General features: G+C 41.4%; 1 protein-coding gene across 5 annotated transcripts in view; it reads left to right on the forward strand.

Annotated features, from left to right (window-relative positions):
* LOC137538544 (RNA-binding protein 4B-like) overlaps positions 1 to 25,017 on the forward strand; it is a 198,432-nt gene that overhangs the window by 41,426 nt on the left and 131,989 nt on the right. For 3 of the 5 annotated variants that reach the window (XM_068260784.1, XM_068260780.1, XM_068260781.1), the window contains exon 3: positions 6,634 to 6,756. The gene's annotated coding sequence lies outside the window, so the exon portion shown is untranslated. Of the gene's footprint in view, positions 1 to 6,633; positions 6,769 to 10,995; positions 11,108 to 25,017 lie in introns of those variants that run through there. The other 2 variants (XM_068260782.1, XM_068260783.1) reach the window with 2 other exon arrangements.

A 25,017-nucleotide genomic window follows, 5' to 3' on the forward strand; every position in this document is an offset into this window, starting at 1 on the left:
TATTTTCTTGTTGGCTGGTGGCTTAAAAGGCATTTTATTGATAAGGTGTGAAAATATCACCAACGAGAAGACTTAGGAAAAAAAAGTGAATTGAATAAGGGCCTATATGAGAAAACAATCGATTGAATGTGTAATTTATACTGAACATCCTCTTAAAAAGTTGTGCAAATACCTCAGCTCTTTATTTTTTGACCAGTGGTTAGATGATGGCTATCAAGCCCCTCCTCCATCTCCACCCTCCCTTCTAGAAGTGAGATGTTGCATTCCAGGTGAGTGTTGCAGCACCCCACTGTGGAATGTGAGTGGGGGTGCGGCTCTAACTGCCTCTCATTGTCCCATAGAGCAGAGAGTCCTGCTGGAGGAAGCAGGGTGTCACTGGTAGGCAATCAGGGAGTGTATGATTGAGTCTCGTGGTTCAGGTTGAGGAGGAGAGCCTGGTGCCTATCATGTTACTAATGGTTGAAGAATTTATTGTAATTAAGGTATGGGACTTTTTTCCACAAAGAGTATTTTTACATGATGTGGTGCTGGTAGAGGTGAGTAAAAAATGAATTATAGATTTCTGCTTTGCGTACACTTAAAGAGAATCTGTATTGTTAAAATTGCACAAAAGTAAACATACCAGTGCGTTAGGGGACATCTCCTATTACCCTCTGTCACAATTTCGCCGCTCCTCGCCGCATTAAAAGTGGTTAAAAACAGTTTTAAAAAGTTTGTTTATAAACAAACAAAATGGCCACCAAAACAGGAAGTAGGTTGATGTACAGTATGTCCACACATAGAAAATACATTCATACACAAGCAGGCTGTATACAGCCTTCTTTTTTAATCTCAAGAGATCATTTGTGTGTTTCTTTCCCCCTGCAGCTATCTTCCACTGAAGTGTCAGGCTGTTTCTTCCTGCAGAGTGCAGACAGCTGTGCCTGTATGTAATTCCTCAGTATGTGAAAGCCCAGCCAGCTCAGAGGAGGATTTATCCAGCTTGTAAAAGATAATAGAGCAGAGAGAAGCTGTACTAATCTAAATAACACACAGGCAGTGTGCATAGAGGGGTCAGGAGGGGGGAGATGCATCACAGAACCACAACACTAAAGAACTTGGCAGCCTTCCAGACACAGGCTGACAAGTCTGACAAGAGAGAGATAAGTTGATTTATTACAGAGATGGTGATAGTAGAAAGTGCTGCAGTAAGCCAGAACACATTAGAATAGCTTTTGGAAGTTGTAGGATGATAAAAAACAGGATGCAATTTTTGTTACGGAGTCTCTTTAAGGTGGCCACTCTTGATCCAATCTTTTTTCATCCAATCTTACCATTTCTATGTAATATAAGGTAACTGCCTGAAGTATCCATTCAGTATTTTCACTCAATTTACCCTTATAATACATAGAATTGGTAAGATTGGATGAAAAAGATTGGATCATTAGTGGCCACCATTACCAGACTATACCTACATCATGTGGTAGCAGCAGAATCATTAGATGGCTCACTTTTTCAGAAGACATACATGTTTCAGTTTCTGAAGCTCTCAGCAATCAGAAGCCAAAGTGGTAGAAGATAACCTTAAATCTTTAGAAGCTAAAAGCTACTAGATTCTGCCATTGGTAGATGAGAACATGGGCTCTGGAATTTTGAATGATCAACCCATGTCTCATTTACAGGTAGCGGATTCCAGTGGCCGCAGGCCCTCTGTAGGCCTCAGAGATTGAAAGACCTCATTTACTTTATGCAGGTAGTCCCCAACTTACAAACGCCCGACTTATGAATGACCCGTGGATACGAACAGCATGGATTCGGTGTTTCCATGGGAACAAGCCAAAAATTTTTTCAAATTGGACTTGTAGTTGTTGAGAAAATCGATTTTAAAAAATTCAAAGAAAAATTGTCTTTTAAACTTGTATAAGCAGGCACAGAGGGCAGAGGTGACACAGAGGGGGACACTGGAGGCACAGGGGGCACAGAGGAGGTACAGGGGACAGAGATAGCACATTGTTCCGACTTAAGAACAGATTCAGGTTAAGAACGAACCTACAGTCCCTATCTCGTTCATTAACTGGGGACTACCTGTACAGCGTTGTAGGTTGTCTTCCTGAATTTTCTACTGCTGCCCTACAAAAGTGTTAGAATCTGGTAAGTGTATTGAAGGAAAACATACCAGTAAAACAATCACAAATCATTTTCCTTAAAGGTTTTAACATTTTAGTACAACATTCCTCACCAGCTGGCATGGGTTCCACCATAAACTTACTTGATCTGAACTTAACCAACCACTAACATAACACAGTAGCTATCACTGCAAATACAGGTGTAGAGTCAAAGAAATAAATTCAAATTGATTGCCATGGATATAGCATAGGTAAAACATCAACAAAGAGAAAAGGCAACCATGACCTAAAAACACCAAATTAAAGGTGGCCACACACTTATAGATTTGCAGCAGATTTGACCATCAGATAGATTTCTGTCAGATGCCTGTCAAGTCGAATTTGACAGGAATCTATCTGATGTGTGCCACACACTAGGAACAGATTTCCAATAGATTTCAGAATGAAATCTATTGGGAATCTATCTAAATGCATTATTGGACCATTAGATCCAATGCAACTCTACGGGCCATGGATCTGCTACTAGCAGCAGATTGACCTAGATCTTCCATCCTGTCAGATAGATCAAATCCATTGAAATCGATCGAAATTGTCCACGAATCGATCGATAGATTTGAAAGAATTGATTTCTGATCGATCAATTCTTTGGAATCGATCGATCGATCGATCGAATGATGGCTGATATCGACCAGTGTATGGGCCCCTTAATGTCGAAAATACAACAAATATGTTATTGAGGATTTGGCCCTAAAGTAAAATCAATTAAAACCACAGCAACAGGCAGAGAACAGATAATGGGAGGTACAATGGTTCTTAATTAATCACTATAAACTGTGAGATCAAACCTTGAGGTCACCCTGCTAATTTGATTCCAAATGTAAACATACCGGCAATACAGGCTTCCTGTGTAAGTTTTTAACCTTTAAAGGGAAACAGAGAGGAACGAAAAAAATAAATAAAAAAAAATGCTTTTATACATACCTGGGGCTTCTTCCAGCCCCATAAGCCTGGATCGCTCCCACGCCGCCATCCTCCGCTTCCTAGGTCAGGGGTACCAGGTCCCGTCACTTCCGGCGGACGTGGCCAATTGTCCGCATCACAGGGGCTCTCTCCATGTATGTACGCGTGAGGCTGCGCAGTGGGCAGCCTCACGCGTACATAAATGGAGGGAGCCCTGTGTGATGCGGACAATTGGCCGCGTTTGCCGGCCGACTGGCGGCCATGACGGGACCCGGTACCGGCGGATCCAGACAGCAGAGGACGGCGGCGTGAGAGCGATCCGTGCGTATGGGGCTGGAGTAAGCCCCAGGTATGTATAAAAGCTTTTTTGGGGGGCCTCTGGTTCCCTTTAACTGATTTTACTTAAGAGACAAGTCCCCAATAAAGTATTTATTATATTTTGGATGCTATTTTTTTTTTTTGTTCATGGTTGTCTGTTCTCCTTGTTGATGTAGTAGCTATCACAGGTCAATATTGGTGGAACTTCAAGGCAGCCCAGGTGGTAACAATAGCTGTATTTGTCTAGCTGGGTGCCACAGTTGTACATTAGTATAATACAACCTCCATTCAGCTGATGCAGCTGTAATCCTGAGAACAGCTTGGGTGCTCCAATCCCCACCTCTATTGATATTTGTAGAGTTTCATTTCCTAAAAATACCATTCTAAAAAGAATTTCATGTATTAAAAAGTTAGTTTGCAAGTGGTCACCTATAATTTTAAATCAGCTCACCCATTGCCAGCAGTGACACAGTTAAAGTTATGTGAGGCAGGCAGGACTGTGTTGCCAATACCAGCTACACCTCTATAGTGACGGACAGCCAATGGATCGACTGTCAGACTTTATAGGTTGGAGTGGCTTCAGTGGGTATCACTCCTAACCCAACTCAATAATGATAACTATGACACTGTTAGGGGCAAGCTTTGTCCGGGAGGAAGTGGGCTGAGTAGGAAGGAGAGGAGGCTGCCGTTTAGTACATACAGGTCCTGTACAGGGGCTTTGATGATCAATTAACTTTAATGGTGTTTGTTAATAGTTGCATTTTCCTTGGAAGATGACTTCAAATAGGAGAATTTGTTCCAAAGTAGTTAACTCCTTTAAGGTAAAGGGGGGAGCATTTATCATTTCCATGTATATTTTCCTATTATTTCCAATTTAGGAAGGTTAAAGTGCACATTAACATTGGAAAATAGTAAATGACTGAAAATGCAATCTTTGTGGAACATGTGAAGAGACTTGATAGCATTGCATATTTGAACAATTTTATGTACACCCTGCATGCTGTATTTCTTTAACACCCTTTCTATGAAGAGTCACCTTTAGTTACCTAATTTCCAAACTAATGCTTCCCTCTATTTGTCTTCCTGAGAATTGTTTGCTACCCTCCGTCTATGAACCAATTTCACTTCCTCCTTCCCTTTGCTTACCTCATTTCTTTCCTCCCACTGAGCAAGACCTGTCCCTTATTCACAAGACTCGGACGATAAGATGCAATAAAGCTGGAGCATACCACGTGCAGCTTTTCCTCCCTCCCGTGACGTTTTCTAGTCTCAATTTGATGTTGCAACCGGTCTCTGTCGAACTTTTATCACCGTTTCTCCTACAACTGTTTATCCCTCCTTCTGCTTGTGAATTCAAGGCTGTTCATTCTTAAACTCCAGCATATGCACTTAGGTTCCTTACAAATGGTTCCCATTTACATTTTTTATGCTGCAGCATTATAAGACTGTATGAAAACTGCTCAAAGAGCTTCTGTCAGTATTGGTCAGTGGTTAAAACCAGAATTTACAGGCAGAAATTAAAATGAATGGGAATGAAGTCTATACACATAGGTTATTCACATCACTAATTTTATTCAAGCATCTGGTTCCTAGGGAGCTCATATCTATCAATCACATAGCCAATGGCTTTGTATGTAATCAAATTAAAACATCTTCAGTCAGACTTTTATTTATGTTTGCATTACTGAGAAGTACAGCATTATACTGTGCGCTAGTCCAGCAGTAAGACTGCTCAAATTTATTAGCAAAAGTTTAATGTTTACAATGTATAACTGAATAAAAATATATTTTCTGTACAGGATCACCCATACTCTATATACCAAGTCAAAATACCAAACAGGAGAATCGCCTGCAGTAATTGTAGGCTCTTCACTGACTTATGTGAAAGTCAAGCAATTCCCTGAATAGGGAAAACTCACCTTAGGAAGCTTCTAAGATAGCCTGGCATCTGGTCTTGCTCCGTTTGGCATCTGACTATATTTTGTTTTTGTAGCACACGGAGATCAAAACTTCAATTTTAAATTATGGCGACTATAAAACTTTCCATATCTTAAATGTTTGTGATGGTTTAATGTTGCCATCTAAAATATTTGTGATGGTTTAATGTTGCCACTTAAAAAAAGTGAAAAAAAAGGCCATCCTCACTGAAGGAACATGAAGACATTGCCTTCAACAATCACATTGGAGGGCACCAGTGTTGTTTTAGGAGTAAAAATTGAATATTTAATGCAGACCGTGTAACACAGGGGTCTCAAACTCGCGGCCCGTGGGCCATTTGCGGCCCTCGATACAATATTTTGTGGCCCTCGCCAGCAAAAGCTTACTTACAGTTCGCTTCAGTGCTCCCAAGTAATCCGCCGCATCCCCGCAACTAAACGAGGGCTGCAGAGCCCCCAAATCGCCCGGGGGGCAATCCGCCGGCATTTCCTGGAAGGGGCAGAGCTTTCCGCTTCAGCTCTGACCCTCCTGACATCAATCGCGGCGCATCACCGCCTCTGCCCGCCCCTCTCTGTGAAGGAAGAGTGAGAGGGGCGAGCAGAGGCGGCGCCGCGATTGACGTCAGGAGGGGCAGAGCTGAAACTGAAAGCTCTTCCCCTTCCAGGAAATGCCGGCGGATTGCCCCCCGGGCGATTTGGGGGCTCTGCAGCCCTCGTTTTGCGGTGGGGACGCGGCGGATTACTTGTAATGGGAGCACTGAAGCAAACTATAAGGTAAAATAGGCAAAATAGTTCGCTTCCGTGTGAATTTGATTTTGAAATAAAAATCAATGAAAGGGACGGGGACGGGGGGGGGGGGGGGGGGGGGTTGAGCTGCTGATTGATTGATTCCCTTATGCGGCCCAGCCTCATCCTGACTTTGCCTCCTCCGGCCCCCAGGTAAATTGAGTTTGAGACCCCTGCTGTAACAGATGCTATACTATCACATAGGGCCTAGAACTTGACTTGAAGCGTAAAGTTCTCCTCTTCAGATGATATTTCTTTAAGCTGCATTTTTTATGTACGCAAACAGAAGAAATCTGATTAAGAATGAACAGACCTTAACAAAATATTTGGTCGTTTAATATGTTGAACTTCAAGTGGAATGTGACTATTGATTCTGTAATTAAATAGTTGAGTTGTGTACTGAACTTTGTTTGAAGAATCCGTGCCGCTCCTCACCCACACCCTTCCGCTGTTGTACCGCCTCGTCCACGCTTTCTCCGCTTGAAAAGATGGATGAAAAAAAACTACCCCTTTGTCTTCTTTTGCAGACAAATCTCGAACTTTTAACCCCTTTGCCCCCCAAAAGTCATGGTTGAATGCGTGACATAGACAACAGATAAAGTTGGGTTCTAACAAGAGGGGGAAAGAGAGTTTGAGGGAGACTCTGAAAGGTGAGTAAACAGGTCACTACACTTAATTCTGTTTAATTACATTTGTGTTAGCAGAAGTCCTGCACAGTACATTAAAGGATACCAAAGGTGACATGTAGCATGATGAGATAGACATGTGTATATACAGTGCCTAGCACACAAATAACTATGCTGTCTTGATTTTTTTTTCTCTGCCTGAAAGAGTTAAATATCAGGTATGTAAGTGGCTGACTCAGTCCTGACTCAGACAGGAAGTGACTACAGTGTGACCCTCACTGATAAGAAATTCCAACTATAAAACACTTTCCTATCAGAAAATGACTTCTGAGAGCAGGAAAGAGATAAAAAGGGCCAATAGTTAATATATTTTAGCTCTGGCATACTTCAATGAATGTGTCATTGAGCAAAAACAATATTTAAAACTTACAAAAGTAGATTTAATCACAAATTAAAACTGTGGAATATCTTTAAAAAAGTCATTTTTATTTCATTAGTTTATTTTCACCTCGGGTGTCCTTTAAAGAGCAAAACATAATATTATCATTTATAAATCACTCACTTTAGACACAAATCTGATGTTCTGATGTCCCCTATTTGTATATCTTCTCCAGGTCAAAAAGTATTTCAGCTTGTAGTGTTAAAAGGAGGAAGCATCAGAGTCAGGTGAAAAGCGACGTGAAGCTGCCCCTGACCCTGTCCAGTTGTTAGGTAGTGAAATGGTGCTGACATGTGGTGTTTTCGGCAGTATTTGGGTTTTCCAAATTTAATACGCCCAACTCGAACACCAACACTACTAGCTAGTGATAAGTGAAAAATTCTTCTACCCAACTCATTAGATTCAACCACCCAGATGGAAGTGACTGACAAATCAGTGAATAACCAACACACCTGCCGATTCAACGGATCAGCTGCTTGAAGTACTAATCTATTATATAACTTCCACTTCTGTGTCCTAATTAACATATCGTGATAATTTTTAGTTTATTACTACTTTCAGCCAGAGGATCAGTGCTACAGCCGGGCAAGCAGCGTTTTTAGAAGTAGGTCAGAAAAAAGAAGTCTTCATATTTCTCCCATGACAGGTCTAATTTATACATGTTGTTTTTGGCAGAGGCTCATAGCCCCACTGGATCTACACTGACCTAAATACTACAGCCTAATTATGACTGTGTGTGTATGTACGTGTCTGTGTGTGTGTGTGTGTGTGTGTGTGTGTATAAATATAATAAATATATATATATATATATATATATTTATATATATATATATATATATATATATATATATATAGTTATGACTCATAGTTTAGCTGTCAGCATTTAGGTCACCTACATCTAAAAGTCCTACTTCCTCGGTTGTGATGCTGATCCAATCACTATATGTAGAGATGGGCAAAGGAAAAAATATAATCTTCATAATATACTAATGAACCTTGCCCCAGGAAGCAGAAGATAGGATTAGCAAATCAAAACTTTTATCATCTGGGTTTTTTTTTTTTAAACAAAAAATGTATTCATTTTTCACTGACTTGTTAGGTACTTACAATTTCTCAGTGAATTGAATGAACTGGTTAGGAGGCTTTTCCGCTTGCTATTTTTGACCTGGATCAAAAATTCCCATATGAAGGAAGTCAGAACAGCTGACTTGCACACTTATTTAGAAATGATTATATCCAAACAGTTAATATTGCTGCAAAAGCTGAAAATGTTGCCATTTCAGAAGACGATTAGTAATGGCAGACTCCATATTTCTTTCTCAGTTATACCTCTGCACACTGATAATCTCTTTTAGGCCTCTTGCACACTACATGCAATTTTGATTTTTTTTATACGTCCGATTTTGGATTCCGATTGAAAATCTTAGCAGCATGCAGTGAGTTATTTAATCGGAATCCAAAATCGGATCAGATAAAAAATGGCCTTAAAATGACCAACTGCACCCAATCAGTAGCTACACTTCTCACACCTGAATACACATGCTTTTACACCCCTGAAAAGCTTATTGTGGCTGCCATATTTATTTCCTTTTACACAATACCAGTTGCCTTGCAGCCCTGCTGATCTCTTTGGCTGCAGTAGTTTCTGACTTACACACCTGAAACAAGCATGTATCTAATCCAGTCAGATTTCAGTCAGAGCACCTGATCTGCAAGCTTGTTTAGGGTTTATGGCTAAAAGTATTAGAGGCAGATGGCCAACAAGACAGCCAGGCAATGGGTATTGTTTAAAAATAAATAAATACGGTATGTCAGCCTCCATATCCCTCTCACTTCGGGTGTCCTTCAAAGGCTTTATAAACGCTATGGATATGGATGAGTTCAGCCATTTCAGCACTTAGAGTAAACCTTCCTTTTTTCTGCCGTTTCAGATTTACTCAAACAAGGGTGAATTGCAAAGTCCTAAAGGTGGCCAAACACTATACACTTTTTTACATGTCTGTTCAATTGAAGAATTGCAATCAATTTTTCTGATTGATTGTAAAAATGTAAAAAATCTGACCAATGTACCACACATGTGTGTTCAATTTTTCCCCAATTATGAAAAAAAAAAAGATTGAAAACTTTGAAATAAATTGTTTGGGTCTATATCAGAAAAATCCACCACTCCTGATCAACTTACAGTATATCGGGAAAAAAATGGGACATCCGATGGGCTTGCTTGCTTGCTCGAATAATAAAAAAAAAAGCTTTTGATTTTTCTAGACAACCGTTCGTTTTTATCGAATTGCTGTAAAATCAGACCATTTTATTGTATCGTGTGTGGCCACTTTTAGGGCTGAAGCACATAGATGACAAGATCGTGGTATAATTATCATTAGCAAGGAGAACATAATAACCAGCAGTCCAATCCTACAGCATTATCAGGGCATTTATTAGACAGATGGAAAACAATTGAGCATTATTTTGAGTTCTTGGAGAAGTTGTTCAGTGAATAAAGTAACAAAGAAAAAAGATAGTCTAGTCCAGGGGTCTCAAACTCGCGGCCCGCGGGCCATTTGCGGCCCTCGGTACAATATTTTGTGGCCCGCGCCGGCTAAAGCAAAAGAGACACGGAAGCGAACTATTTTACCTTATAGTTCGCTTCAGTGCTCCCAAGTAATCCGCTGCATCCCCGCCACTAAACAAGGGCTGCAGAGCCCCCAAATCCCCCGGCAAACATCCACGACTGCGCTGAGGGGCAGAGTTTCCAGCTGTAGCTCTGCCCCTCCTGACGTCAATCGCCACACGGATCGCCACCTCTCCCTGCCCCTCTCTGTGAAGGAAGAATGAGAGGGGCGGGCAGAGGCGGCGATCCGCCGCGATTGACGTCAGGAGGGGCAGAGCTGAAGCTGAAAGCTCTGCCCCTTCCAGGAAATGCCGGCGGATTGCCCCCCGGGCGATTTGGGGGCTCTGCAGCCCTCGTTTTGCGGCGGGGACACGGTGGATTACTTGTAATGGGAGCACTGAAGCGAACTATAAGGTAGGACACTTCATGTTCAGAAGAAATAATTAAAACTGTTAATAATGACATTTGAGGACTTTTTTTTGTGAAACCCCTTATGCGGCCCAGCCTCATCCTGACTTTGCCTCCTGCGGCCCCCAGGTAAATTGAGTTTGAGACCCCTGCTCTAGTCTATATAAATGGACTTTCATGGCCTTAAAGAGAACCCGAGGTGGGTTTGAAGAATATTATTTGCATACAGGGGCTGGATCTGCCTATACAGCCAAGCCTCTGTTGCTATCCCAAACCCCCCTAAGGTCCCCCTGCACTCTGCAATCCCTCATAAATCACAGCCACGCTGCTGACAAACAGCTTGTCAGAGCTGGCTCTGTTTACCTCTATAGTGTCAGTCTGCTGCTCTCCCCACCTCCTGCAGAACTCCAGTCCCCGCCTGCATCCCTTCCCTCCCTGCTGATTGGAGGGAAGGGACGGGGGCAGGGACTGGAGCTATGCAGGAGGCGGGGGAGCAGCTGAGACTGACACTACAGATGTAAACACAGCCTCACAGCACGGCTGTGATTTATGAGGGATTGCAGAGTGGAGGGGGACCTTAGTGGGGTTTGGGATAGCAACAGAGGCTGGGCTGTATAGGCAGATACAGCCTCTGTATGCAGATAACATTCTTTAAACACACCTCGGGTTCTCTTTAAAACATCTCTTGATTCGCTGTCATTCAGAAAAGTGTAATACATGCAACTCTTCTTGCCATTGATAGCTATAAACTGCAATTACATTTTTGCTCATGTGTCGTACTCTGAACACAATATCTTATTATTTGAAGGGTTACCTGAACACATGTGATCTGATGGGATAAATGTGTATGTACAGACAAAACTAACAAGTTCAAGAAACCGGGCACTGAATCTGTTTTGCTTTACTGAGATCTGCTTAAAACATTCAAATTAACAGTGGTAAGCCTCTGATGAAACCACAGTATCCATGAAACAGCTGACAGGCCATTTCTTCTCCACTGTGTAGTACTGTTGATTTGAGTGTTTTTTAATGGATTTAAGTAATGATACATTTTATGAATTTAGTGCCTTACCTCTGGAACTTGATGGAGTGGTTTATCTGTGAGCACATATAAGAACCTCTGAGCCAGCCTTCCACTTAGCCGCCTGTCATTTAGTGCCAGACACTTAAGTCTGTTTATTGATTGCTACTTAGAACTATTTTGTGGTGCTTTTATTTCTCACTGGGCTAAGAATCTAGGGCCTTTATTCAATTCAATTTTTCTCCTACATGTTCTCCTAGGAGATAATTGTCATATTCTGCACTCTGAAATGTAAATAGTACCAAGAAGTAAGTGACAAAATTATTCAGAGTGTTTTCTTGCTTGTTTGCGTTCTTGCTTGTTGGTGGCTTAAAAGGTATAGTATTGTTAACGTGTTAATGTGTGACAATATCACCTAGGAGAAAACTTAAGAGAAAATGTGAATTGAATAAGTGCCCAGGGTTCTACATGAAGCTTCCTCTGCAGTTGAACTCTAAGCTAAACCAAGAACACACATCCGGGCTTATATGCAATTCACTTCTTCACCTGAATTTTCTCCTTGGTGAAATTTACAGACTTGTCAATAAAATGCATTTTGAACCACCAGCAAGCAAGAAAATACACAAAATAGTTTTGCTAGCACTTTTCACCTAATTTATGTTAAAGGGGAACTGAAGAGAGAGGTATATGGAGGCTGTCATGTTTATTTCCTTTTAGACAATACCAGTTGCCTGGCAGCCCTGCTGATCCTCTGCCTCTAATACTATTAGCCATAGCCCCTGAACAAGCATGCAGCAGATCAGGTGTTTCAGTGGTTCAGACTTATAAGTCTGATCTGACAAGACTAGCTGCATGCTTGTTTCTGGTTTTAATCAGATACTACTGCAGAGAAATAGACCAGCAGGGCTGCCAGGCAACTGGTATTGATTAAAAGGAAATACACATGACAGCCTCCATATACCTCTCTCTTCAGTTCCCCTTTAAGTTTTTCCATTTGCAAAGTACTAAAACGTTATTATAAATCAAAGATGAAAAATGTTCTCCTAGGAGAAAACTCAAGAGAAAAAGTGAATTGCATATGGGCCCCAGTCTTTATTGGTCGATTTTACCGCTTCCGTGCAGTATGAGAACTTACCTACATAGCTGACCAATAAAGATTGAATGTGTGTACATCCTAAGGCCTCTTGCACACTACATCCGATTTTTGATCCTGATTAACTACTTTGGCCTCCTGGACGTACTAGCTACGCCCAGAAGGCCATGTGCGCGTCCGCACGCTCCCACGGCCGATCGCGTGCGCTCCTGGCCCGCGGTTCGTTAGCCAGGCAATCAGTGAATCGGGCTATGGTGCCCGATCACTGATTCCTCTCCCCCGCAGAAAAAGCGACAGCTTCTCTTGGAAGCTTCGCTTTTTCTGGCTGTATCCTCCCCCATGCGTCTCTCTAAGCGTATGTTACGCTTAGAGTGATGTCATGTAAACAAACTCATGGCCGCCATCTTGTGGCCAAAAAGTAAAACTACAACTAAAAGTAAAAAACAAAAATTCAACACACATTTACATTATAAAAACTATTGTTTACATCCCACCATCCCAAAAATACCCAAATAAAATGTTCAATATAAAAAAAACAAAAAACATTACAATAAAAATACAACAACATCTAAATATTTACCTAAGGGTCTAAACTTTTTAAATATCAATGTAAAGATGAAATATTTCTATATTTTTTTTTTATTTTAAACTTGTAAATAGTGATGGATGCAAAACGGAAAAAATGCACCTTTATTTCCAAATAAAATATTGTCGCCATACATTGTGATAGGGACATAATTTTAATGGTGTAATAACCGGGACATATGGGCAAATACAATACGTGAGTTTTAATTATGGAGTCATGTATTATTTTAAAACTATAATGGCTGAAAACTGAGAAATAATGATTTTTTTCAGTTTTTTTCTTATTCTTCCTGTTAAAATGCATTTACAGTAAAGTGGCTCTTAGCAAAATGTACCCCCCAAAGAAAGCCTAATTGGTGGTGGAAAAAACAAGATATAGATCAGTTCATTGTGATAAGTAGTGATAAAGTTATAGGCTAATGAATGGGAGGTGAACATTGCTCAGATGCATAAAGTGAAAATGACTGAAGGCTGAAGTGGTTAAAAAACATAGCAGCATGCAGTACTTTTTTTTAATCAGAATAAAAAATCGGATCGTATAAAAAAATCGGAATTGTATGTAGCGTTCAAGAGGCCTAACTCCCACTTATATCTAATTACAGCTCATAAAACTCTATGGGCTTGATTCACAAAGCGGTGCTAACCTACTTAGCACGTCTAAAGTCTTTAGACGTGCTAACCAGGGTGCTAAGTAGGTTAGCACCGAATTATCTGATTGAGAAATTCGGTGCTAACCTACTTAGCACCCTGGTTAGCACGTCTAAAGACTTTAGACGTGCTAAGTAGGTTAGCACCGCTTTGTGAATAAAGCCCTATGTGGCTAGGAAACACTATTGAGAGCGAGGGACTGATAAGAAAGTTTAATAGTTAGAGTCGTATGTGTGGAGGGCTGAAAAAAATTCACCTGGGACTGTCAAAAGTGTAACCTTTAAAAACAAAAAATAAAACTTAAGAATTTCAGCAAAGTCCTGTTTAGGAATAGGACTGTAGATACAGTTATTCTCTGTCAATTTGTTTTCACTTAAGGTTGTGGCATAGCTAAGGAGCTGTGGGCTGTAATGCAAGTTTTACATTGGGCCCCCCCAAGTACTCTATGCATAACAATTGATACAGCGCACCAAAACCTGCCAATGGCAACGACAGTGTGAGAGGTGCAAGAAGGGGATGAGGAACAGTTTCTTAATGATTACCACTATTCAAAGTATCTATAGAAGTGATTATTATGAGCACAGGACCAATAGAGAGCTAATACTGCACCCCCTATTGCTACACCCCTGACTTAAGGTTTGCTTTAAAGGGACTCTTAAATGAAAAATAAATGCCCAGTTACTTACCTGGGGTTTCTTCCAGACTCCTGAATTCCTCCTGCTCCCTCAACGTGATTCCTCTGCTGCCCCCCTCTGTAAGCCGATTGACTCAAGCACATATATCTATATATATATATATATATATATATATATATATATATATATATATATATACTGTAACTGGTGATCTATAACATCAGGCACAAAAAAAGTAAAGAAACTAAAAATCCTCCCCTAATCTAATCGCTCTCTCTTCCAAAAATATATGATATATATGATGAAAAAAAAAAAAAGAAACAAATGGTCTCTAAGTCCACAATTCTCGTATAGCTGGAGTCAGGTATGTAACTACAGTGTGACCCTCACTGACAAGAAATTCCAACTATAAAACACTTTTCTAGCAGAAAATGACTTCTGAGAGCAGGAACGAGATAAAAGGATCAATAGTTCATAGATTTTAGCTCTGGCATACTTCAATGAATGTATCATTGAGCAAAAACAATAAAACAGTTAAAACTTAAAAAGTAGATTTAAACATAAAATAAAACTGTGGAATATCCTAAAAAGTCATTTTTAGGAGAAAGAAAATAGATACAATAGATACAATCGTTTATTTCATTAGTTTATTTTCACCTTTTGTGTCCGTTAAGCTTTTTTTCAGTCCTCTAACATAGTTGAGGAAGGCTTTTGAACCATGAACAGATAACAGGCCCAGATGAGGCAGCACCCACATCGGACGGGGAAGGGGGGCCACTCCTACCCCTCACCTCAGGCTCTCCCCTCAGCGCTCCCCCCTCCAGCATTAATCAGTGGCAGCAGGGGCGGGCAGGAACACAGACATACTTCCATGCGTTCCAGCGCCGGAGGTTCCTCTCTCTAAGCGTCTGATGCTACTTCCTGTTTATCAGGAGGTAACGTGAGGCACTTACAGAGACTGGACCTCTGCGGTGCAACACATTGAGGTATGTCCATGTTCCTGCCCGCTGCTGCTGCCATTGATTAATGCTGGAGAGGGGAACGCTGAGGGGAAAGCCCAAGGTGAGGGGGAGAGTGGCCCCCCTCCCCGCCGATGTGGGTGACCAATGCTCTCCCCTCATGCGCTGCGACCCTGGGCCACCCATGCCTGGTTATGCTGTGGGCACCCATGCCTGGCTATACTGTGGGCAGCCATACCTGGCTATGCTGTGGGAACCCATGCCTGGCAATACTGGGGGCACCTAAACCTAGCTATACTGTGGGAACCTATACCTGGCTATACTGGGGAATCTATAATGAGGGCACCTATACCTTGCTGTACTGGGGGCACATATAACTAGCTATAGTAGGGGCACCTATACATGGCTATACTGGGTGCACCTATACCTATCTATACTGAGGGCACCTATACCTTTCTATACTGGGGGCAGCTATACCTGGCTATCTGTACTGGGGGCAGTGGCGGCTCCAGGATTTTTTTTGCGGGGTGCTATGCAGGTGCTGGGCCAATTTCCGGGGTAGCTGATGGGCGTGGCAAAAAATGGGTGTGGCTACAACATGCGGCACACGAAAAATGGGCGTGGCCATGACCGGGTGAGGGTGGAGCTAACTGTAATTTAAAGAGAACCCGTGGTGAGAGTGATATGGAGGCTGCCATATTTATTTCCTTTTAAACAATTCTAGTTGCCTGGCAGCCCTGCTGATCTATTTGGCTGCAGTAGTGAACTGAATTACACCAGCAACAAGCATGCAGCTAATCTTGTCAGTTCTGACAATATTGTCAGAAACCCCTGACCTGCTGCATGCTTGTTCAGGGCCTATGGCTGAAAGAATTAGAGGCAGGGGACCAGCACGGCAGCCAGGCAGCTGGTATTGCTTAAAAGGAGATAAATATGGCTGCCTCAATATTATTCTCACTTCGGGTTCCCTTTAAAAGTGCAACGCAAAGACAGAAAATTCACATAATTGTGCAGGTTTTCTCAAGAAAATACACGTAATGTGAGCAGATTTGAACAAAAAACACGTTCAATAATTTGGCAGATCTGACCCCAATATGCACAATCGTTGGCAGATCTGACCCCAATATGCACAATCGGTAGCAGATATGACCCCAATATGCACAATTGGTAGCAGATATGACCCCAATATTCACAATCGTTAGCAGATATGACCCCAATAAGCACAATCCTCAGCAGTTCTGACCACAATATGCACAATCCTCAGCAGATCTGACCACAATATGCACAATCCTCAGCAGATCTGCCCCAATATGCACAATCGTTAGCAGATATGACTCCAATATGCACAATCATTAGCAGATATGACCCCAATATGCACAATCGGTAGCAGATATGACCCCAAAATGCACAATTGGTAGCAGATATGACCCCAAAATGCACAATCGGTAGCAGATATGACCCCAATATGCACAATCGGTAGCAGATATGACCCCAATATGCACAATCCTCAGCAGTTCTGACCACAATAAGCACAATCCTCAGCAGATCTGCCCCAATATGCACAATCGTTATCAGATATGACCCCAATATGCACAATCATTAGCAGATATGACCCCAATATGCACAATCGTTAGCAGATCTGACCCCAATATGCACAATCCTCAGCAGATCTGACCCCAATATGCACAATCCTCAGCAGTTCTGACCACAATATGCACAATCCTCAGCAGTTCTGACCACAATATGCACAATCCTCAGCAGTTCTGACCACAATATGCACAATCCTCACCAGTTCTGACCACAATATGCACAATCCTCAGCAGTTCTGACCACAATATGCACAATCCTCAGCAGTTCTGACCACAATATGCACAATCCTCAGCAGTTCTGACCACAATCAGCACCACCTGTTGAAAAAGAAAAACCCTTTTACTCACCTACAGTCAGAAGACCTCCTGTCCCGACCTCCTCCTGTCCCAACCTCCTTGTGGCGCGCAGCTCCCACGATCCTTTTCCTGCCTGCATTACCCCGCGCTGAGAGCAGGGCTATGGGAAAATGGCCGCCCAAAGCCCTGCACTGCAGACTCAAAGTCTGCAGAGCAGGGCTTTCAGAAACCATCTTACCGTAGCCCTGCTCTGCTGCTTCGGGCTGCCGCTGTGAACTGACTTGTCAGTTCACGCCAGGGGGTGCTTTGGGGGTGCTTGGACAATTCTAGGGGGTGCTTGAGCACCCAAAAGCACCCCCCTGGCACCGCCCCTGCCTGGCGGTGAGCTCCGTATGCCGAAACCAACTTCTTCGGAACCTTTACCTGGGGGAGGGGCATCCAAATTTTCGCAGGGGGCCCAGGGATTTCTAGTTACGCCCCTGTAGCAATGTTTTAGATGGGAATTGTTTTGAGAAACGAAAGCTATCCCTTGCTTGATATAGCAAAAAATCTATAATAGAAATAAAGATTTATTTGAGAGGTGTTTAGAGTAGTATCTGGACCAAAACCATTGCTTGATCTTAAGGTGCCCATGGGCAGATTGACCATGGGATAGATCAGAGAGAAATTTGTGGTCTGCCAATACACCACAGACTGATTCCCAATAGATTTCAGCCGGGGGTCTGTTGTCTCCATTGGTCATTGCGATATCGTATACCGTTACTGCTGCGCACCCAAACCACCATGTTGGACTGAGATTTACCAGCTTGTTCCATCTATGCATTTGACCAAATTTGTCCCAAAAGTGATCGAATCATTGATCGAGTGGATATGTTGTGGCACTGATTTGAATCCTATTCAATAAAATTATTGGCTAAACATCAATGGGAGGTACATACCAATTTATAGCAATACATAGACATAGAAGGTATTTCTGATGCTAAAACCAGGAAAATTAACGTAAAAGTGGCTATCCAGAATAATTTACTGGATTCTATTATATATCACAAGAGTTCCTATTTATCTCCCACTGATAACTTATTACCTGCTTGCATGGCAGAGAAACACTTCTGAGTGTAGGTAAAGATAACAAAGGTTCAATAGCTCTTTGGCGCGCCCAGCGTGTCTGCCTGTCCCGCCCCCCCGCTCGCGTTGGCCCTGGGGTGGGGGCGGGGGATGCCGTATCTGTAGCCGGATTGGATGGCGGCCTGCACATAGACGCGGCACCATGATTGGAGGGACACGCCTCCTGAAGAAGCCGGAAGAGCCGGCGAAATCGATTGAGGACGCCGTCCTCAGCCATTGGCACGCTTGGTCCACTTCTCCTTGCCGCTCCCATGGATCTCCAGCTCGCCTCTCCTCAGTACCGTCCCCCCTTACTTGCCTAAATAGACAACACTCACCACAAGCCATCAGGATCCAGTCCTTTCAGGATACAGTAAGAGCCCAATGGGCATAGACATTGCTTTTCACTGAGCCGTGACAGCCTGGCTGTACAGCGATGCATGCGCTGCTCCTGCATGAACCTGATGTTGTGATGTGACCATACGCTGTGCTACACTGACATAGGCTGGACTGCTGATTTATGTGCCTTTTCAAATGCTTGCCTGCTAAACTGCATACATAGTGCTCATTGCAACAAAGACAACATGGCTGTCCATCATGTTTGAAGTCTGGCTATTATGACATGATCTGCTTGACATATGCTGTACTATACTTTTGAGCCGCTGCTTCAGTTCTTCTGTTAAATACATCATACTGGCTGTCTCCTATAAACATCTTGCTTACCATTGTGGATCCTGTCATGACATATCGCTGTGGTGAGTTGCAAGTATTGGGGGAGATGAAGATTGCATTTGCGCTGTTGGGCTGATACATTTATTTGGACCATCTTGAATCTGCAACTCTCTTTCATGGGGAGAATTTACTAAGTTGCCTGCAGGCAGTACATGAACAAGAACACTAGTGAAATTCTCTGGATTGGCTCTGTAGTTTTGAGTCAATTGTGAATTTGCAAAAAATTGTCTATATTTCACAGTTGGAGCTCTGATCTAAACTGTGCAGTTATTGAACCGGTTCATTATATGACACAAGCTTGAGTAACCACTGGGAGATTTGGGGAGATCGGGGGGAGCGGGTGGGTGTATGTGGATGGAGGCCATTGGTGGGAGTTATCCCATGGTGTATGTTTTAATATTTTTGATAAGTAATTATTAAAGTTTTGTAAAAAAAATTTTGGAATCGGATTTTGTACTCAATCATGTCATACCCCTTCTTTACTCTATCTCACAGTTTATTTTTAAGGTTCAATAGTAAATAGGAGCAGTAAATTATTAACCATTTCAGCCCGCGGGTATTTTTCACGTTAAGCATCAGAGCAATTTTCACCTCCCATTCATTTGCCAATAACTTTATCACTAATTATCACAATGAATTGAATCATTAAAACCTATGCATTTTATTTGCCCATTTGACCCAGTTATTACACCATTAAAGTTATGTCCCTATCACAAAGTATGGCGCCAATATTTTATTTGGAAATAAAGGTGCATTTTTTCAGTTTTGCGTCAATCACTATTTTACAAGCTTATAGTTTAAAAAATGTTTGTAATATACCCTCTTCACATGCATATTATAAAAGTTCAGACCCTTAGGTAAGTATTTATGGTTTTTTTTATTGTAATTTTTTTTCATAAAAAAATGTTTGGGGGTAATTTTTGGTGTGGTAGGTAAACACTTAATTTAAAATGTAATAATGTGGGTTTATTTTATGAAAAAAATGTATATAGGTGTAGTTTTACTATTTGGCCACAAGATGGCCACAGTGAATTTTTTTTTAGCCCTGGAAGTGAAGTGCTTGCTTTCAGGAAGCATATAGAGGACGGGAAACTTTTTTTTTGCTCAGAAATACCACGGCCTCTGATAAGAAGCCGTCGTTTTTTCTGCCGGGGACTTAGATCAATGAATGGGAACTATGTTCCCATTCGTTGATGTCCGGGCTAACGGGGGGTGGGAGCGCGCAACAGCACAGCAGCAGCAATGGTTAAAAGACTGTCCTTTAACTAAGACAATATAAACATTAAACTTACATTTTTAGTTTTTAAACACAAACATGATTGGTATGTTAGAAGGTCCTATTCCATGGAATGTGTTGGCGCTTTATAAATCAATAATAATAATTTAGTAGTAGAGTTATATATATACAGTTGCATGCAGAGGAAGATTCACATGGCCCCTATGTCCTCTGGTGTCCCGCCCCCCTGGACTGGACACCAGAGGATGTGATGGGCAGAGGGACAGCAGACACCAGACGGGACAAGGGGAAGGACAGCGCCAGTAACAAAATGTATTATTCGGACTATAAGACGCACCAACTTTTTCCCCCCACTTTTGGGGGAGAATAAGTGCGTCTTATGGTCCGTAAAATACGGTAAGTGCTTGTTCTTAGAATTAAAGTGGTCTGAAAGCCAGCATTTCTACTTTGCTCTAAAAGATTCCTCACAGCTTGAAAGCTACTATCCCAGAAAAAATTTTCTAGCAGAACATCACTGAAATGGTTAAACAAAGCACTTTATCCTGCTATACAGCTTCAAATCCACTTCCAAAAGTGGAGATAACAGTATCTTTTTTACTTGTTAAACACAAATATAATAAAAAGCAGTTATAATATAAAAATAGTAAAATGCAATGCTTTCAGGGTAAGAAAAACTACACGTTGGAAACTTGTAATTTGTAAACAGACAATATTACGTGTGCACAAAAGCAAATATGATAACTGTATGAGTACTAAAAAGTAGGAAAACACATTTTTATTGAATGTTATGTCAGAGTTTCAGACCTTTTTAAGAATAGTGTTGCTAATTATTTGGATGGGACAGTTTTGATTGTAGTTCTACTTTAATTATTTGTGCTGAAATGACTGCGGGTTATGATCAACCTCTGTACCCAAGCACTTACAGTATTTCCATTCAGTGGAAGCAATGAGGCAAGCTTCCGCCAGTGCAAACATTTGACCGATTTGTGTTCTGATAGTGTACAGTTAGTGTTATCTTCAAGAGCTCATGCACACAAACAGGTATAGGTCAGGATGCTTTCTGCATGGTACAATTGAAAGCCATTTATTGAAACAGTTGGAGAGCCTAAAGTGCAAAGCAGGAGCAAAGCGCAATACACAGTCACTATAGGACTATAGCTTGAATCATACATTTCCATAGACAATGCCTTCTAGATCATCTCTAGATCACCAGTTCTTACAGTAGCAAAAAAATTCTGTCACAGGTTTCTCAAGTGCTGTACTTGTATTCCTTCACCATGATTACATCTTCAGGTCTTCAACAGCTGAGAAAATCCATAAAAAACAATTTGATTCATAAGTATCAGCTTAATGTGCACAACTTAAGTGTCTGATTCTGTTGTTTAGTAGGATGTTGGTTAAGGCGAGGATTGCCTGATGCCGTATATGTGTAATTTCTGGTTGTCTGATGGTGTGTATGTGTAATTTCCGGTTGCCTGATGGCGTGTATGTGTTATTTCTGGTTGCTGAGTTGGCTCAGTTTAACACTACCCCCCAGCTACACAAAGTGTCCAAGACAACATGATGGAATCTACCACAATGTTTACACAAACAATGCTAACTGCTGTCACCGTTGTTTAACCACTTCGCCACCCAGGTACAGTATATCTACGCCCCTTTTAAATTCATTTGCCCTCCCGGGGCGTAGATATATGTACTACCGCCGCTGTCAGTGCACGCCGCTGCCTGCTCACCCGGAGATCAATGAATGCGAAGAACAGTTCACGTTCATTGATCTAAGTCCCCCAGCAATGATCGGCTGCTTCCATAAGAAGCTACGCGATCATTGTGTAAAGCCTCACAACACTTCCTGTAAGCGTACTTACTATGCTTACAGGGACATTTACAAAAAATTACTGTGGCCATCTTGTGGCCAAAAAGTAAAACTACAGTCATAAGCATTTTTCATATACAAGTACGTAGTTTTACATCATAAATTAACTCTTTACCTCCCACACTCCCCAATCATTACCATTTTTTTTGTAATAATAATAAAAAAAATTACAATAAAAAAAATACATAAATAGTTACCTTAGGGACTGAACTCTTTAAGGGACTGAACTCTTTAAATATTTATATCAAGTATAACACTGTTACTTTATAAACTATGGGCTTGTAATTAAGGATGGACGCAAAACTGAAAAAAAATGCACCTTCATTTCCAAATAAAATATTGACGCCAAACATTGTGATAGGGACATAATTTAAATGGTGTAATAACCAGGACAAATGGGCAAATAAGTTACATGGATTTTAATTACAGTAGCATGCATTATTTAAAAGCTATAATGGCCGAAAACTGAAAAATAATGATTCTTTTTCCAAATGTTTTCCTATTTTCCCATTAAAACACATTTAATCATTCTTGGCATCATGTCCCACCAAAAGAAAGCCTAATTGGTGGCGAAAAAAACAAGATATAGTTAATTTCGTTGTGATAAGTAATGATAAAGTTATAGGCGAATGAATGGAAGGAGAGCTGAAAGGTCAAAATTGCTCGAATGCTGAAGAGGTAAAACCCCTCAGTTGTGAAGTGGTTAAAAACTGCTTCCATTTTCCCTTTCAAATGACGCTTTCATTGGCAATCGAAAACGTTGCATTTACTGCCCGTGTAAACCAGCCCTAAGAGAATTTTTCCATGATCGGCCTACTACTATGGATCTGATGGACCCAACTCCAGAACACACCACAATGGAACCACAACACACGGGAAAAAAAAAAAAAGATTTATAGTGGACTCCTTCAATGGGTAGGAGTTTAGGGCTGGATAAATACATTAACATTTTCAGAAACCGGGTGAAAATTTCCATTTTAAATATGCAATGGCTGGGAAGGCAGAACCTATCCCCCCCAGGAAATAAAAAGCTATAAAAACCCTAAAAAACAACAGGCGCATCACGATAAAATCATCTGATAAAGGAAGCAACAATACTATGGAATACATATGACTACATAAAGGCAGTGAAAAGACAACTCCTAAACACCTGCCACTACTAACAGCTGAACTGGCATCCCACTACTAGGTACAGAAAGGAACTTAGAGCTGGGATCACTAGGAGCATTTTTCCTACTGATCAGAAGCATTTGCTGGGAATCGGCAAAGCGTGACAACAGTGGAACCCTTTGAGAGCGTTTCCACTTCTCTAATTGTCAGTGCTTGCTATTGGCAATTAGCGCTCAACCTGCAGCATTTTCGGAGCAATTTCATCTGAAGAAATGTAGGAGCAAAATCACATTCCTTCAAATTGCTCAGAAAATTTGCAGTGTTCTTCTTGTTATAAATCACAAATGCTTTGGGCTCCTACTGAGATTGATACCAGTGACACTTTGGGCTTGATTCACAAAGCGGTGCTAACCTACTTAGCACGTCTAAAGTCTTTAGACGTGCTAACCAGGGTGCTAAGTAGGTTAGCACCGGATTTCTCAATCAGATCGCGCGCTAACTTTGCGCGCGCAAAGTTTTACGCGCGCAAAGTCCCATAGGCTTTAATGGACACTTCGCGCGGAGCGCCCCGCGCTCTGTGCAGTATGCGCGTAAAGTTTTACGCGCATAAAGTTTTGCGTGCATAAAGTTTTGCGTGCATAAAGTTTTATGCGCGAAAAGCTTGCTTAGACGTGCTAAGGGGGTTTTCACAGGTGTGCTAACAGTTAGCACCGCTTTGTAAATCAAGCCCTTTGTGTGGTACTGGGTACATTCTATTTGCTACCCAAGATACACAAAATTAGCTGTTTCAAGGGACTCCGAGCAGTGCAGTAACTATGGAAAGGTGCATACCATTTTGAAGCTCTCTTTCTCCTCTTTCCAATGATATATAAGCCACCACCCTACGCCTTTTAGTTTTCACTATTTTCGCGGCCCCATCTTGGATTCCTTATTCAGCATTGTATTACACAGGACGACACTTTCCCCAGTGTCGGCAGCTCCATTTAGCAGCAATGCAATGAAATACAAGGTACCACGGGGGATATAATTACAAACATCATGCTGGTAGGCGTGAAGATATAATTAATTAGTTGTCGGTATGCTTAAAGGCATACCCACAGGCACTGCTCGGAGTCCCTTTAAGTTTCACTGATTGAATAGGCCAGATATGATAAAAAAAAAGTAATTGATCTGGCCATCTTACGTCTCTGTATATTACATTGACTTTTGTATAAGCCTGATCCAGTTCTGTATCATGCTTGAAGAAGAAGCTTTGGTTTGATGTCAGCATATCTGCTCCACCACTAACTCCAGCCATACTAGTTTTTAGCACAAATCTTTTCCAATATTAAGCAAGCCACCATTAGCTGTGTACAGCCAATCGCAGTAAAAAGCAGTGCAGTCATCCATTGCATACTGCACACATCTGTGGCCTCACGTGTTTCCACAAGCGTTGTTCATGTAAAGAAATATCCAATGATTATGCAATCCCTATTTACTTTAATTTGTAATAGATTCTCATTACATTCAATGTTTACACTAGGGGCCATATGCAATTCACTTTTTCACCTGAGTTTTCTCCTTGGTGATATTTTTAAACTTGTCAATAAAATGCCTTTTAAGCCACCAGAAAGCAAGAAAATACTCAAAATAATTTTTATAGTACTATTTCACAAACTTTTTGGTACTTTTTTAGTTGAAAAGTGCTGGAAAGTTATTTTAAATCGAAGATGAAAATTTATCTCCTTGGAGAAAACTGAAAAAGTCAATTGCATATGGCCCCAAATCTATAATCTAGCATTATGGAAAAGTGTGATGTGTATGCATAGCTTTAGTATTGAAGATCTCTGGACAATTCAGTTGAGTTTCTCCAAAAAGCCCCACAACCAAACCTGTAATCTGTATTCACTTATTAAAGTGACAATGAAGTGAAAAGAAAAATGTGTGATGTCATGATTTGTATGTGTA

Source organism: Hyperolius riggenbachi, chromosome 11 (genome assembly GCF_040937935.1).
Source record: "Hyperolius riggenbachi isolate aHypRig1 chromosome 11, aHypRig1.pri, whole genome shotgun sequence".
Lineage (NCBI taxonomy): Eukaryota > Metazoa > Chordata > Amphibia > Anura > Hyperoliidae > Hyperolius > Hyperolius riggenbachi.